The sequence below is a fragment of the Cervus canadensis genome, chromosome 28 (assembly GCF_019320065.1).
Source record: "Cervus canadensis isolate Bull #8, Minnesota chromosome 28, ASM1932006v1, whole genome shotgun sequence".
NCBI classification, from domain to species: Eukaryota; Metazoa; Chordata; class Mammalia; order Artiodactyla; family Cervidae; genus Cervus; species Cervus canadensis.
In genome coordinates, this window is record NC_057413.1 from 18,815,897 (window position 1) to 18,829,437 (window position 13,541).

General features: G+C 38.1%; 2 protein-coding genes across 10 annotated transcripts in view; both read left to right on the forward strand.

Annotated features, from left to right (window-relative positions):
* The window catches only part of LOC122429225 (testis-expressed basic protein 1-like), a 128,956-nt gene that overhangs the window by 90,790 nt on the left and 24,625 nt on the right, over positions 1-13,541 (forward strand). The window lies entirely within an intron of this gene.
* LOC122430112 (spore wall protein 2-like) overlaps positions 12,074-13,541 on the forward strand; it is a 28,051-nt gene continuing 26,583 nt past the window's right edge. For all 9 annotated transcript variants that reach the window (XM_043450914.1, XM_043450915.1, XM_043450913.1 and 6 more), the window contains exons 1-2: positions 12,074-12,211; positions 12,692-12,712. The gene's annotated coding sequence lies outside the window, so the exon portion shown is untranslated. The remainder of the gene's footprint in view (positions 12,212-12,691; positions 12,713-13,541) is intronic.

Here is a 13,541-nt window from a genome sequence, read left to right on the forward strand (position 1 = left end):
AGGTTTTAGGAGTTGCAAATATCTTCTCCCGCTCTGTCATTTACCTCTGAAATCTGTCTATTGTGTGCTTCCTTGAACAGAAATTCTAAATTTTGATGTAATCAAATAACTCAGTTCAGTCAGTTCAGTTCACTTCAGTTTCTCAGTCATGTCCAACTCTTTGCGACCTCATGAACTGCAGCAGGCCAGGCCTCCCTGTCCATCACCAACTCCAAGAGTTTACTCAAAGTCATGTCCATTGAGTCAGTGATGCAATCTACCCCATCTCATCCTCTGTCATCCTCTTCTCCTCCTGCCTTCAATATTTCCCAGCATCAGGGTCTTTTCCAATGAGTCAGTTCTTTGCATCAGGTGGACAAAGTGTTGGAGTTTCAACTTCAACATCACTCCTTCCAATGAATATTCAGGACTAATTTCCCTTAGGATGGACTGGTTGGATCTCCTTGCAGTCCAGGGACTCTCAAGAGTCTTCTCCAACACTACAGTCCAAAAGCATCAATTCTTCAGCACTCAGCTTTCTTTATGGTCCAACTCTCACAAACATACATGACTACTGGAAAAACCATAGCTTTGACTAGATGGACCTTTGTTAGCAAGGTAATGTTTCTGCTTTTTTATATGTGGTCTAGATTGGTAATAACTTTTCTTCCAAGTAGCAAGCATCTTTTTATTTCATGGCTGCAGTCACCATCTGCAGGGATTTTGGAGCCCAGAAAAATTAAGTCAGCCACTGTTTCCACTGTTTCCCCATCTATTTCCCATGAAGTGACGGGACTGGATGCCATGATCTTAGTTTTCTGAATGTTGAGCTTTAAGCCAATTTTTTCACTCTCCTCTTTCACTTTCATCAAGAGGCTCTTTAGTTCTTCTTCGCTTTCTGCCATAAGGGTGGTGGCATCTGCATATCTGAGGTTACTGATATTTCTCCTGGCAATCTTGATTCCAGCTTGTGCTTCATCCAGCCTGGCATTTCACATGATGTACTCTGCATATAAGTTAAATAAGCAGGGTGACAATATACAGCCTTGACATACTCCTTTTCCTATTTGGAACCCGTCTGCTGTTCCATGTCCAATTCTAACTGTTGCTTCCTGACCTGCACACAGATTTCTCAAGAGGCAGGTCAGGGGGTCTGGTATTCCCATCTCTTGAAGAATTTTCCTCAGTTTGTTGTGATCCACACAGTCAAAGGCTTTGGCATAGTCAATAAAGCAGAAATAGATGTTTTTCTGGAACTCTCTTGCTTTTCCAATGATCAGGGGATGTTGGCAATTTGATCTCTGGTTCCTCTGCCTTTTCTAAATCCAGCTTGAACATCTGGAAGTTCACAATTCACGTACTGCTGAAGCCTGGCTTGGAGAATTTTGAGCTTTACTGCTGTGTGAGATGAGTGCAATTATGCAGTAGTTTGAACATTCTTTGGCACTGCCTTTCTTAGGGACTGGAATGAAAACTGACCTTTTCCAGTCCTTTGGCCACTGCTGAGTTTTCCAAATTTGTTGGCATATTGAGTGCAGCACTTTCACAGCATCATCTTTCAGGATTTGAAATAGCTCAGCTAGAATTCCATCACCTCCACTAGCTTTGTTCATAGTGATGCTTTCTAAGGCCCGCTTGACTTTGCATTCCAGGATGTCTGGCTCTAGATGAGTGATCACACCATCATGATTATCTGGGTCATGAAGATCTTTTCTGTACAGTTCTTCTGTGTATTCTTGCCACCTCTTCTTAATATCTTCTGCTTCTGTTAGGTCCATATCATTTCTGTCCTTTATTGATCCCATCTCTGCATGAAATATTCCCTTGGTATCTCTAATTTTCTTGAAGAGATCTCTAGTCTTTCCCATTCTATTGTTTTCCTCTATTTCTTTGCACTGATCACTGAGGAAGGCTTTCTTTTTTTTTTTTTTTTTTTTTTTTTGAGGAAGGCTTTCTTATCTCTCTTTGCTATTCTTTGGTACTCTGCATTCAAATGGGTATATCTTTCCTTTTCTCCTTTGCTTTTCACTTTTCTTTTCACAGCTATTGTGAGGCCTCCTCAGACAGCCATTTTGCTTTTTTGCGTTTCTTTTTCTTGGGGATGGTCTTGATCCCTGTCTTCTGTATAAAATCACGAAACTCCATCCATAGTTCATCAGGCACTCTGTCTATCAGATCTAGTCCCTTAAATCTATTTATCACTTCCACTGTATAATCATAAGGGATTTGCTTTAGGTCATACCTGAGTCGTCTAGTGGTTTTCCCACTAGATTTTTATGTAATCAAATAACTCAGCTTTTCACAATATGATTTGGCTTATGGAGGTTTGAATTCTTTCCCAACTTGAACATCATGAGGATATTCTTCTACAACTTATTCCATAACTTTTATATTTCACTTTAATCTTTCACTTTTTTCTTTAAAGCATCTACCAATGCCCTTCGTTGTACCATGCTCTATCCCCTCTCTGCCTGCTGTTAAAGAAACATTTTTCCTTTAGAATCAGTCCGAGTGGTTCAGTGGTAAAGAATCCACCTGACATTGCAGGAGACACAGATTCAATCCCTGGGTCAGGAATATCCCCTGGGTCAGGAATATCCCATGCAGAAGGAAATGGAAAGCCACCCCAGTATTCTATCCTGGGAAATCCCATGGATAGAAGAGCCTGGCAGACTATAGTCCTTGGAGTCAGTCACAAAAAGTCAGACATGACTAAGACACACATAAGGGGAGAGCTCAAAATCCCAATATGTGTCAACTCCTTAAAAGGGCTGAAAGAAAAGGGAATAAGAGTGGTACTTCTTTCTCTGTTATTAAAGTACCATGTTTGCACTTCTATTAGAGTACTCACTACCCTGATGCAATAATTTATTAAGATAGCTAATTCCCCTGATAGACTCCTCAATTCTTCAAGAGTCAGCTCAGTGTTCCATCTTGAATTCTGTTGCCAGCACCTAGTATTGTGTCTGGAACATACAGATGCTCAATACACATCTGCAGAACAAATGCAAGTAGACTATTTCCTCTTCTAAAAAATTTGTGAACAGCCTGAATTACATAAAGACTAGAGTAGAGCAAACCTGGATTCCAGTTCCAGGTCTACCATTAAAAAAAGAGAATGAGAGTATGATATTACGCATAAAAGGCCAGCAGATTCAGACCAATCCTGAGATAATGGTGCCAAATTGGCCAAAAAACCATTTTTCAAAGCAAGGGTAGATCCTGGTTGCTTTGGGCAGATCTTATCTCCCCTAATTATTAGCTGTGTGACCCTTGGTAACCTCTGTGCTCAGAATCCTTATCATAGGGTTGTTGAGAATTAAATGATATAATACATAAAGTTCTTATACAAGTGCTTAGCACATGGTCATTTGTCAATAAAAATGACCCAATATTATTTAATGCTTCAAGATAATTTAAGCTTAAACAATGCTTTTATCAAGCATTTTTGCAAACCTTGCCACACTCACTTGCTTATGTTTTATTTTAGGAAGATATTCAGCAACCCCAGGTAAGTTTTACATTCATTAACTAATTCTTTTATCATTTAGAATTAGGAGGAGGAAAACATAAGCAGAACACTCTTTGACATAAATTGCAGCAATAACTGTTTTGATTCATCTACTAGAGTAATGGAAAATAAAAACAAACAAATGGAACCTAATTAAACTCAAAAGCTGTTACACAGCAAAGGAAACTATAAGCAAAATGAAAAGACAACCCACAGAATAGGAGAAAATATTTGCAAAAGATACAACCAATTAGGGATTAATTTCCAAAATTTATAAACAGCTCATGTGGCTCAATATCCAAAAAAACCAAACAACCCAATCAAAAAACTGGCAGAAAATCAAAATAGTCATATCTCCAAAGAAGACATACAGATGGCCAAGAGGCACACAAAAAGATACTCAACATCACTAATTATCAGAGAAATGCAAATCAAAACTACAGTGAGGGACCACTTCACACCAGACAGAATGGCCATCACCAAATAATAAATGCTGGACAGGGTGTGGAAAAAAGAGAACACTCTGGCACAGTTGGTGAGAACTGATACAGCTACTATGAAGAACAGTATAGAAGTTCCCTAAAACAGGGGTCCCCAACCCCCAGGTCACAAACCAGTACCAGTCCATGGCCTGTTAGGAACAGGGCAACACAGCAGGAGGTATATTTACAGTCACTCCCCAGAACCTGTGTTACTTTTGAGCCAAAAAAAATAGGCTCACAAGTCCCACTGATTCTGCATTATGGTGAACTGTATAATTATTTAATTATATATCACAATGTAATAACAATAAAGTGCACAATAAGTGTAATGTGCTTGAATCACCCCAAAACCATCCCACCACTGGTCTATGGCAAAATTGTCTTCCATGAAACCAGTTCCCAGTGCCAAAAAGGTTGGGGACTGCCACCTTAAAAAACTAAAAATAGACCTACCACATGACCCAGCCAATCCCACTCTTGGGTCTTATGATGATCTAGGTGGAAGAACAGATCATGTGTTTGGGGTTGCAAATACACACTGCTATATTTAAAATAGATAACCAACAAAGACCTACAGTATAGAGCAGGGAACTCTGCTCAATATTCTTTAATAACCTAAAATGTTATTTTCCAAACTTTAACTTAAATAAGTCTCATTTTTCAAATATAAGATCTCGTATTTTCTTTGATCTTCTCTTTCCTTTCTCAGAAACCTATTTAGTAAAAAATTTAATTACATGCATGAACAAAAAAGAATTGAAATAGTCTAACTATAAAGATGGCTTCCCAGGTAGCTTAGTGGTAAAGAATCCGCCTGCAATGCAGGAGACACAAGTTCAATCGCTAGGTCAGGAAGGTTCCCTGGAGAAGGAAATGGCAACCACTGCAGTATTCTTGCCTGCAAAATTTCATGGATGGAGGAGCCTGGAGGGCTGCAGTTCATGGGGTTACAAAAGAGTCGGAAACGACTTAGTGACTAAACAACAGCAGACACTACCAGTAAGTTCAATTTCTGTTTCTCAATTTGAATTATTTATAAACACCTAAGTCCATGAAACCTAGATAGCATATTTAAAAGCAGAGACATTACTTTGCCAACAAAAGTCCGCCTAGTCAAGGCTATGATTTTTCCAGTAGTCATGTATGGATGTGAGAGTTGGACTGTGAAGAAAGCTGAGCACCGAAGAATTGATGCTTTTGAACTGTGGTGTTGGAGAAGACTCTTGAGAGTCCCTTGGACTGCAAGAAGATCCAACCAGTCCATCCTAAAGGAGATCAGTCCTGGGTGTTCATTGGAAGGACTGATGCTGAAGCTGAAACTCCAATACTTCGGCCACCTCATGCAAAGAGTTGACTCACTGGAAAAGACCCTAATGCTGGGTAGAATTGGGGGCAGGAGGAGAAGGGGATGACAGAGGATGAGATGGCTGGATGGCATCACCAACTCGATGGACATGGGTTTGGGTAGACTCCGGGAGTTGGTGATGGACAGGGAGGCCTGGCATGCTGCGATTCATTGGGTCTCAAAGAGTTGGACGACTGAGCGACTGAACTGAACTGAAGTCCATGAAAATATCCAGCTTTGGAAATCTCAGTATTCTTATCGTTATTGTTTTCTCCTAATTAACCACCTCAACACCTGGCAGCCTATCTTGCTTCTGCTCTTGCTCCTCTCAGACATACATTATGCACACAATTGCCAGAGAGACCTTCTCAAAAAAAAAATCAGAACTTGTAACCCCCTTGTCTGATACTTTGTAGTGAATCTTCATTTCACTTAGGGTAAAATATCAATGTATTTTCAAGACTTACTAGGTCCTTACTTCTCTGACCTCTTCTTTATTTTCTTCTCTGCTTCCTAGGTTCTAATCACACTATTTTTCTTCCCCACTCCTCAAGTTCATTCCCACCTCAAGCCCTTTGAATACTTTCTCTCTAGATATGTACATGCTTAGCTCCTTGTTTAGGTCTCAGATCAAATGTCACTTCTTCATGCCTTCTCAATCAAGACAAATTAACTCTCCCCAGTAACTCTGTTATACTATCTCCTTTAACTTTCTCCATAACGATGATCACTTTTTGAAATTGTCCTTTGCATTTATTTATTTTCTTGTTGTCTCTCTCCAGTTCAATGTAAATTCCACGTGAATAAGAATGTTGTCTGAGATTGTGCATGCTAAGTCACTTCAGTTGTGTCCAACTCTTTGCAACCCTATGGACTGTAGTCCACCAGGCTCCTCTGTCCATGGGATTCTCCAGGCAAGAATACTGGAATTTGTTGCCATGCCCTTCTCTAGTGGATCTTCCCAACCCAGGGATCAAACTCCCGTCTCCTATATCTCCTGCAATAACAGGCAGGTCCTTTACCACTAACACCATCTGGGAAGCCCCATCTGAGATTATGAATGGCTAAATAAATTTGTGAGATCTACATATATAGAGAATAGAATATTATTCAGCCACAAAAAAAGAATGACATCTTGCCATTTGTGACAACATGAATGAACTTTAAGGGCATTATGCTAGTGAAATAAATCATACTAAGACCATACTATCTGTCTTATACATAGAATCTGAAACAAACAAAAAATCAAGTTCATAGATTCAGAGGATAGATTAGTGCTTACAAGAGGTTGGGGCTGGGAGGTGAGAGAAATGGATGAACCGATTTTTTTTTTTTTTAGTTTAAACAAATCGAATGGAAAAAAAAAAAACCTTTTTCTGACATTTTTGCCATTGAGTCCTTAGCACATAAATACTACCTGGCACCTGTGAATATTTGATAATATTAATTTAGTTAAATATTTTTGTCTATTAGATTATTAGACTATGAGTCATTTGAAGAGAGGAACCAACTTATTTATCTTCACAACCCTGTTACTTAGTACAGAGAGGATATTCTAAGACCTGTTTGTTGGATAAATTGGTGGAGTGAATGAAGACAGTTTCCACTTGTGGCCTTTTTTTGTGGGGGAAGGAGCAATCAAGGGCAATTATTCATGGGCAGTGAAATGTGTAGGAAGAATAAGTTCCTTTATGTTTCAGCAGCTATAGGAGCCTTGTGTCCAGCTCCTAATGTATGAGAGACTTTGGTAGGTGGACTCCACTCTTTTATTTCACTTCCTGACACTATGCAAGAAGTGAGAGAAACTGATTTGAAATTAATTTCTGTACTTGTCATTTCTTTCTTTCCACTCTTTAATTCAGTTGCTGCCTTTTTCAGTAATTGTACACCATTCTTGTAAATCTTGAGTTTTATAATTATTAGTTACCAGGATAATGTTTTTCTCTATTTATAATATGAGTTAGTCCTCAAAATTACTAACAACAAATAAGAAGATAAGAAAGAAAGGGGGTTTATCAATATAAAAATAGCTGGAAATGAAAACTGCCAGCTGAGCAACAGCCTCCTAGTCACTACTAAATCTGGAAGGCTAAAGGAAACCAGAATTTAGAATTTGAAAGGAAATTTGGGCTACATCAGCTATTCTTAGAATACAATAAAAAAGAAAGAAAATACTTTCTACCTGGGAATGAAGGATGAATTCTTTTCAGTGGGAGATATTGTACCTCTCCTTTGTGGGAGTTGATAAATAAATTATAAGTTGAGCCTTCCATTATTTGGGAAAAAAGTGAGCACCCTTTCTTTCCCTTTTCTGAGCAGCAGGACCTGGGCTAGAGTTCTCTTAGTTCCAACACTTCAACCAATGACTAATGTTGCCTCTTTTGTTATTCTCTCCGCATTCTTATACCATCACTCTCCTAAGCATAATCAGTTAGCCTGAAAATTCGTATTTCTCTTAAGTCATTATAACTAATCCCAGGAGGTTTAATCCTGAACTTTGTCATAACTGATGGCATTTAGTTTTTTTCATATTTATCAGCAGCTAAGGGACTGATGGATAACACAGAAGCTAGGGAATCCAAGAACTAAAGAAAGATTATCAAAATTCTGCAAAATCAAACCAGATTTTTAAGCAGTAAAAAAAACTATTTTAAGGTTTTAAAGGAATCTCTGTATTCTTCAAGAAATCAAAGGACACTCAAAGTGACAGTAAACAAGGATATTTCTGCGTAGTACTGGAGATACTACCAAAAATGAACCGTTCGCTCTATCAAGAATACCTCATTCACACTCTTAAAATGAAGATAGCCGTTGTCTTTTTGGGACTTCAGTCTTGTCAAGATGACTGGCATTATATTTTCCTACATTTAATATTCTATGAGCATGAGCACGCTAGTTCGCTTTAGTTGCGTCCAACTCCTCTCAACCCATGGACTGTAGTCCACCAGGCTCCCCAGTCCATGGGATTCCTCAGGCAAGAATACTGGAGTGGATTGCCATGCCCTCCTCCAGGTGATCTTCCTGACCCAGGGATCAAACCCATATCTCTTAAGTCTCCTGCATTGGCAGGAGAATTCTTTACCACTAGCACCACAAACAACCATTGGAAGCTTTGGTAACATGTGCCCTGGGAAGACTGAAGCCCACAGATTGTGAATGCTGAATGGGAACTTACCAACAGACGTTCTAAAGCAATCGCACAGATGAAGAAATAAGTCTGGTTTCATTCTTTTGCAAGTGGTTGACCAGTTTTCCCAGCACCACTTGTTAAAGAGGTTGTCTTTTTTCCATTGTATATCCTTGCCTCCTTTGTCAAAGATAAGGTGTCCATAGTTTCGTGGATTTATCTCTGGGCTTTCTATTCTGTTCCATTGGTCTATATTTCTGTCTTTGTGCCAGTACCACACTGTCTTGATGACTGTGGCTTTGTAGTAGAGTCTGAAGTCAGGCAGGTTGATTCCTCCAGTTCCATTCTTCTTTCTCAAGATTACTTTGGCTATTCGAGGTTTTTTGTATTTCCATACAAATTGTGAAATTCTTTGGTCTAGTTCTGTGAAAAATACCGTTCGTAGCTTGATAGGGATTGCATTGAATCTATAGATTGCTTTGGGTAGAATAGCCATTTTGACAATATTGATTCTTCCAATCCATGAACACGGTATGTTTCTCCATCTGTTTGTGTCCTCTTTGATTTCTTTCATCAGTGTTTTATAGTTTTCTATGTATAGGTCTTTTGTTTCTTTAGGTAGATATACTCCTAAGTATTTTATTCTTTTTGTTGCAATGGTGAATGGTATTGTTTCCTTAATTTCTCTTTCTGTTTTTTCATTGTTAGTATATAGGAATGCACTTTCTAACACCATACACAAAAATAAACTCAAAATGGATTAAAGATCTAAATGTAAGACCAGAAACTATAAAACTCCTAGAGGAGAACATAGGCAAAACACTCTCCGACATAAATCACAGCAAGATCCTCTATGACCCACCTCCCAGAATATTGGAAATAAAAGCAAAACTAAACAAATGGGATCTAATGAAACTTAAAAGCTTTTGCACTACAAAAGAAACTATAAGTAAGGTGAAAAGACAGCCGTCAGACTGGGAGAAAATAATAGCAAATGAAGAAACAGACAAAGGATTAATCTCAAAAATATACAAGCAACTCCTGCAGCTCAATTCCAGAAAAATAAATGACCCAATCAAAAAGTGGGCCAAAGAACTAAACAGACATTTCTCCAAAGAAGACATACAGATGGCTAACAAACACATGAAAAGGTGCTCAACATCACTCATTATTAGAGAAATGCAAATCAAAACCACAATGAGGTACCATTACACACCAGTCAGGATGGCTGCTATCCAAAAGTCTACAAGCAATAAATGCTGGAGAGGGTGTGGAGAAAAGGGAACCCTCTTACACTGTTGGTGGGAATGCAAACTAGTACAGCCACTATGGAAAACAGTGTGGAGATTCCTTAAAAAACTGGAAATAGAACTGCCATATGACCCAGCAATACCACTTCTGGGCATACACACTGAGGAAACCAGATCTGAAAGAGACACGTGCACCCCAATGTTCATCGCAGCACTGTTTATAATAGCCAGGACATGGAAGCAACCTAGATGCCCATCAGCAGATGAATGGATAAGGAAGCTGTGGTACATATACACCATGGAATATTACTCAGCCATCAAAAAGAATTCATTTGAACCAGTCCTAATGAGATGGATGAAACTGGAGCCCCTTATACAGAGTGAAGTAAGCCAGAAAGATAAAGAACATTACAGCATACTAACACATATATATGGAATTTAGAAAGATGGTAACGATAACCCTATATGCAAAACAGAAAAAGAGACACAGAAATACAGAACAGACTTTTGAACTCTGTGGGAGAAGGTGAGGGTGGGATGTTTCAAAAGAACAGCATGTATACTATCTATGGTGAAACAGATCACCAGCCCAGGTGGGATGCATGAGACAAGTGCTCGGGCCTGGTGCACTGGGAAGACCCAGAGGAATCGGGTGGAGAGGGAGGTGGGAGGGGGGATCGGGATGGGGAATAAGTGTAAATCTATGGCTGATTCATATCAATGTATGACAAAACCCACTGAAATGTTGTGAAGTAATTAGCCTCCAACTAATAAAAAAATTAAAAAAAAAAATAAAGAAAAAAAAAAGAAATAAGTCTGGAGGTTTCACTCTTCTGTTCAGAATAACTTTCTAGAGGCTGGTAAATTGATTTGTACACTCACTTTCTCATCCAGGGCACAGAGATCAAAAGAATTTAGGCAAATGTAAGCTATTACAGTACTTTTTTTGTTCTTATCTTTCTCCTTCCTCTTTTTTTCTCAAACTAGACTTTTTTTTCCTTTAGACTAATTAAGAGAAATTTCTCTATTGCTTAAACTACTGACTATTTTTCTAAAAGCTTTCCATCTTCTGCCTATACTATTTGGGAACATAAAGGCACCCAAAGGAATTTACCCACTTCTACAGAGGTTTCAACAGACGTTCTCCAACAAAGAACACTAAAATCTGCAAAATATTTCAAGTATTAAAATGAGCTTTGGGAGACTCAAGAGTAAGGGAATATATGTACACTTATAGCTGATTCACATTGTTGTACAGCAGAAACGAACACAACATTGTAGAGCAATTATCCTCCAATTTAAAAAATAATCCTATCATAAACCATAGTGGAAAAGAATATTTAAAAAAATAATGTATCAGATCCTCCTCTAAAATTACCCTAATCTGGCTGGGGTGACAGCCAGGTTGTCTGATGCCTTTGCACATCCATTGCTAGTTTGAGAAATGCAAGGAAACTGTTCTGTTCATTTTTTTTCTTCAACCTCCTGAGTCATGTGGTTCTGCAAACGAATACCTTCAACCAGGATTTAGACCACTAAGAACTTGCACAGAAAAACACACACTGAATGTGTGTTAAACCTCTACACTCTGATGAACTATGTACCATACTCTGAACGAAATGAGAACTGTGTGTATGTATGTGGTGTGGGTGCGTGTGTGCGCGTGTGTGTGTGTGTGTCTGCATGTGGGGGTAGTATGAGTGCATTTTCTCTGGCTTTAAAATTTTTAAAGAAAAATAAAAAGCCATAGAGAGCAGTACTTGCCAAGGGTCATTTATTGCCCAAGTTTACAACAGTAGTGATACAAGTTTTTGCAAAATGAATTTGCCTCGGATTTCTCTGTCCTAATGCTTAGTTTGCACAAGTATTTAAGCTACGGTATTGAGCTGGAAATACCACTCGTGCTGAACTGTCTTGATCATTGACTAAGACACAGTTTCTTTTTTATGTAAATACTTGCATCCCAATAGCCGATGGGCATTGGATGCAGAACCTTGAGCCAGTTTTCAGGAACAACTGCAAACCTGATTTGGCACTGTGCATCTATTCATAAAACACTTAAAACTCTGGAAATATGGTTTAGGGTTAAGTGTAAACCATATTTTCACACTGCAAAGCATTCACACTGCAAAGCATATTTTCACAGTTTTAAGTGTGGTTTTTTTTGGTTGTTTTTTTTTTTGTTTTTTTAGTTTTAAGTGTTTTATGAATAGATGCACAGTACCAAAAAAAGGTGGAGAAGGCAATGGCAACCCACTCCAGTACCCTTGCCTGGAAAATCCCATGGACGGAGGAGCCTGGTAGGCTGCAGTCCATAGGGTCACTAAGAGTCGGACACGACTGAGCAGCTTCACTTTCACTTTTCACTTTCATGCATTGGAGAAGGAAATGGCAACACACTCCAGTGTTCTTTCCTGGAGGATCTAGGGACTGGGGAGCCTGGTGGGCTGCCGTCTATAGGGTCACACAGAGTCGGACACGACTGAAGTGACTTAGCCGTAGCAGCAGTACATAAAGGTAAATGGAGAACTCAGTTCAGTACATTTGTACATTTTGTGGGAGGGTGCTTTTCACATTAACTACCCATTTGTGTACTTTATAGTCTGACATGATGTGTTTGTTTTAAAAAAAGTACATAGTATAAACCCATTAAGGATCTGAGGGAAGAGAAGAAGCTTAATGTAGAACTAAGCTTTTAAAGTATGTCTTTTGATTTTTTTAATCCTGGTCTTGGTGCAAATGTTAGTTATGCCTTATTCATACCACAGTTAGGTCACTGTGCTATGATATGGTCTGTATTCATGCTGCCCTAGATACTTTTGCAATTATTTGTTGCAGACTTGTGACTGTCCCTCTTAACTTTGTTTTATGTAAGTAATTTGTAAAAAGTTTCTTTAACTTTTTGCTTTTGCTTATTTAATTTTGAACAAAAGCTAAATTCATAATAAAAAATGTATTTACATGTATGGGCTAATGCTGGCTTGTTTTATATTTCAGGCAGAACTATACTACCTATCGGTAAGTTTATTGGCTTCTTTATAACACTAGCATATACTGGGCCATTATTGGATACATAAGGTTTTATTAACGGATTTTTCACTTTCAGATCAAAAGTTAATTTAGAGTTAGAATGAACCTCAATGGCTTATATAAAGAATAAACTGACAAATAAATTGTTATATCAAGAGAACTGATTTGTCTATTTAAAGAAATTTACATGTCCATACTAGGACAGAAAGAAAAATATTAATATTTTAATGATGCAATGGAAGTAGGAAAGGAAACTAGTCATATAATTAAAAGAGGGGAGAGGAAGAAGGAACTAATTGAAGAGCTATCTAAATTTTATACACATTATACTGTTCATTAAAAAAATAGAAAATTTAGGAGAGGAGAATACAAGAATAATGCATATACTATGTTTCTGCTAGGACTTCCAAAAAAAGGTAACTAACTGGTTTGGAAGCTAAGTATTAAAAAAATGCAAAGAAATATTTTAGGTAAGCCTAAGATAGTAGGTCTTGATTTTGTTTTGTTTGGAACTGTTGAGAAAATTTCCAGTAAGTTACTTTTCTGTGGCTAGTATCTGGAAAACATATGCATAAAGACATTTTGACAGATAAGTCCATCCATACCCATAAATCAACTTTGCAAGTTCTAATGCTATTATTTCACTTTCTATGTTCCTCTCACATTAGTGAGCCTTCTTTAGAAATTACTGACAATTTTCAGAAAAGTTTAAAAGTATCCATTATAAGACTAAATACCACAAAACAAATAAAAATACTTTCAAAATGCATAAGACATCTGCATTGCAGAAGACAAGAGTCCAATGATGAAAAAAAAA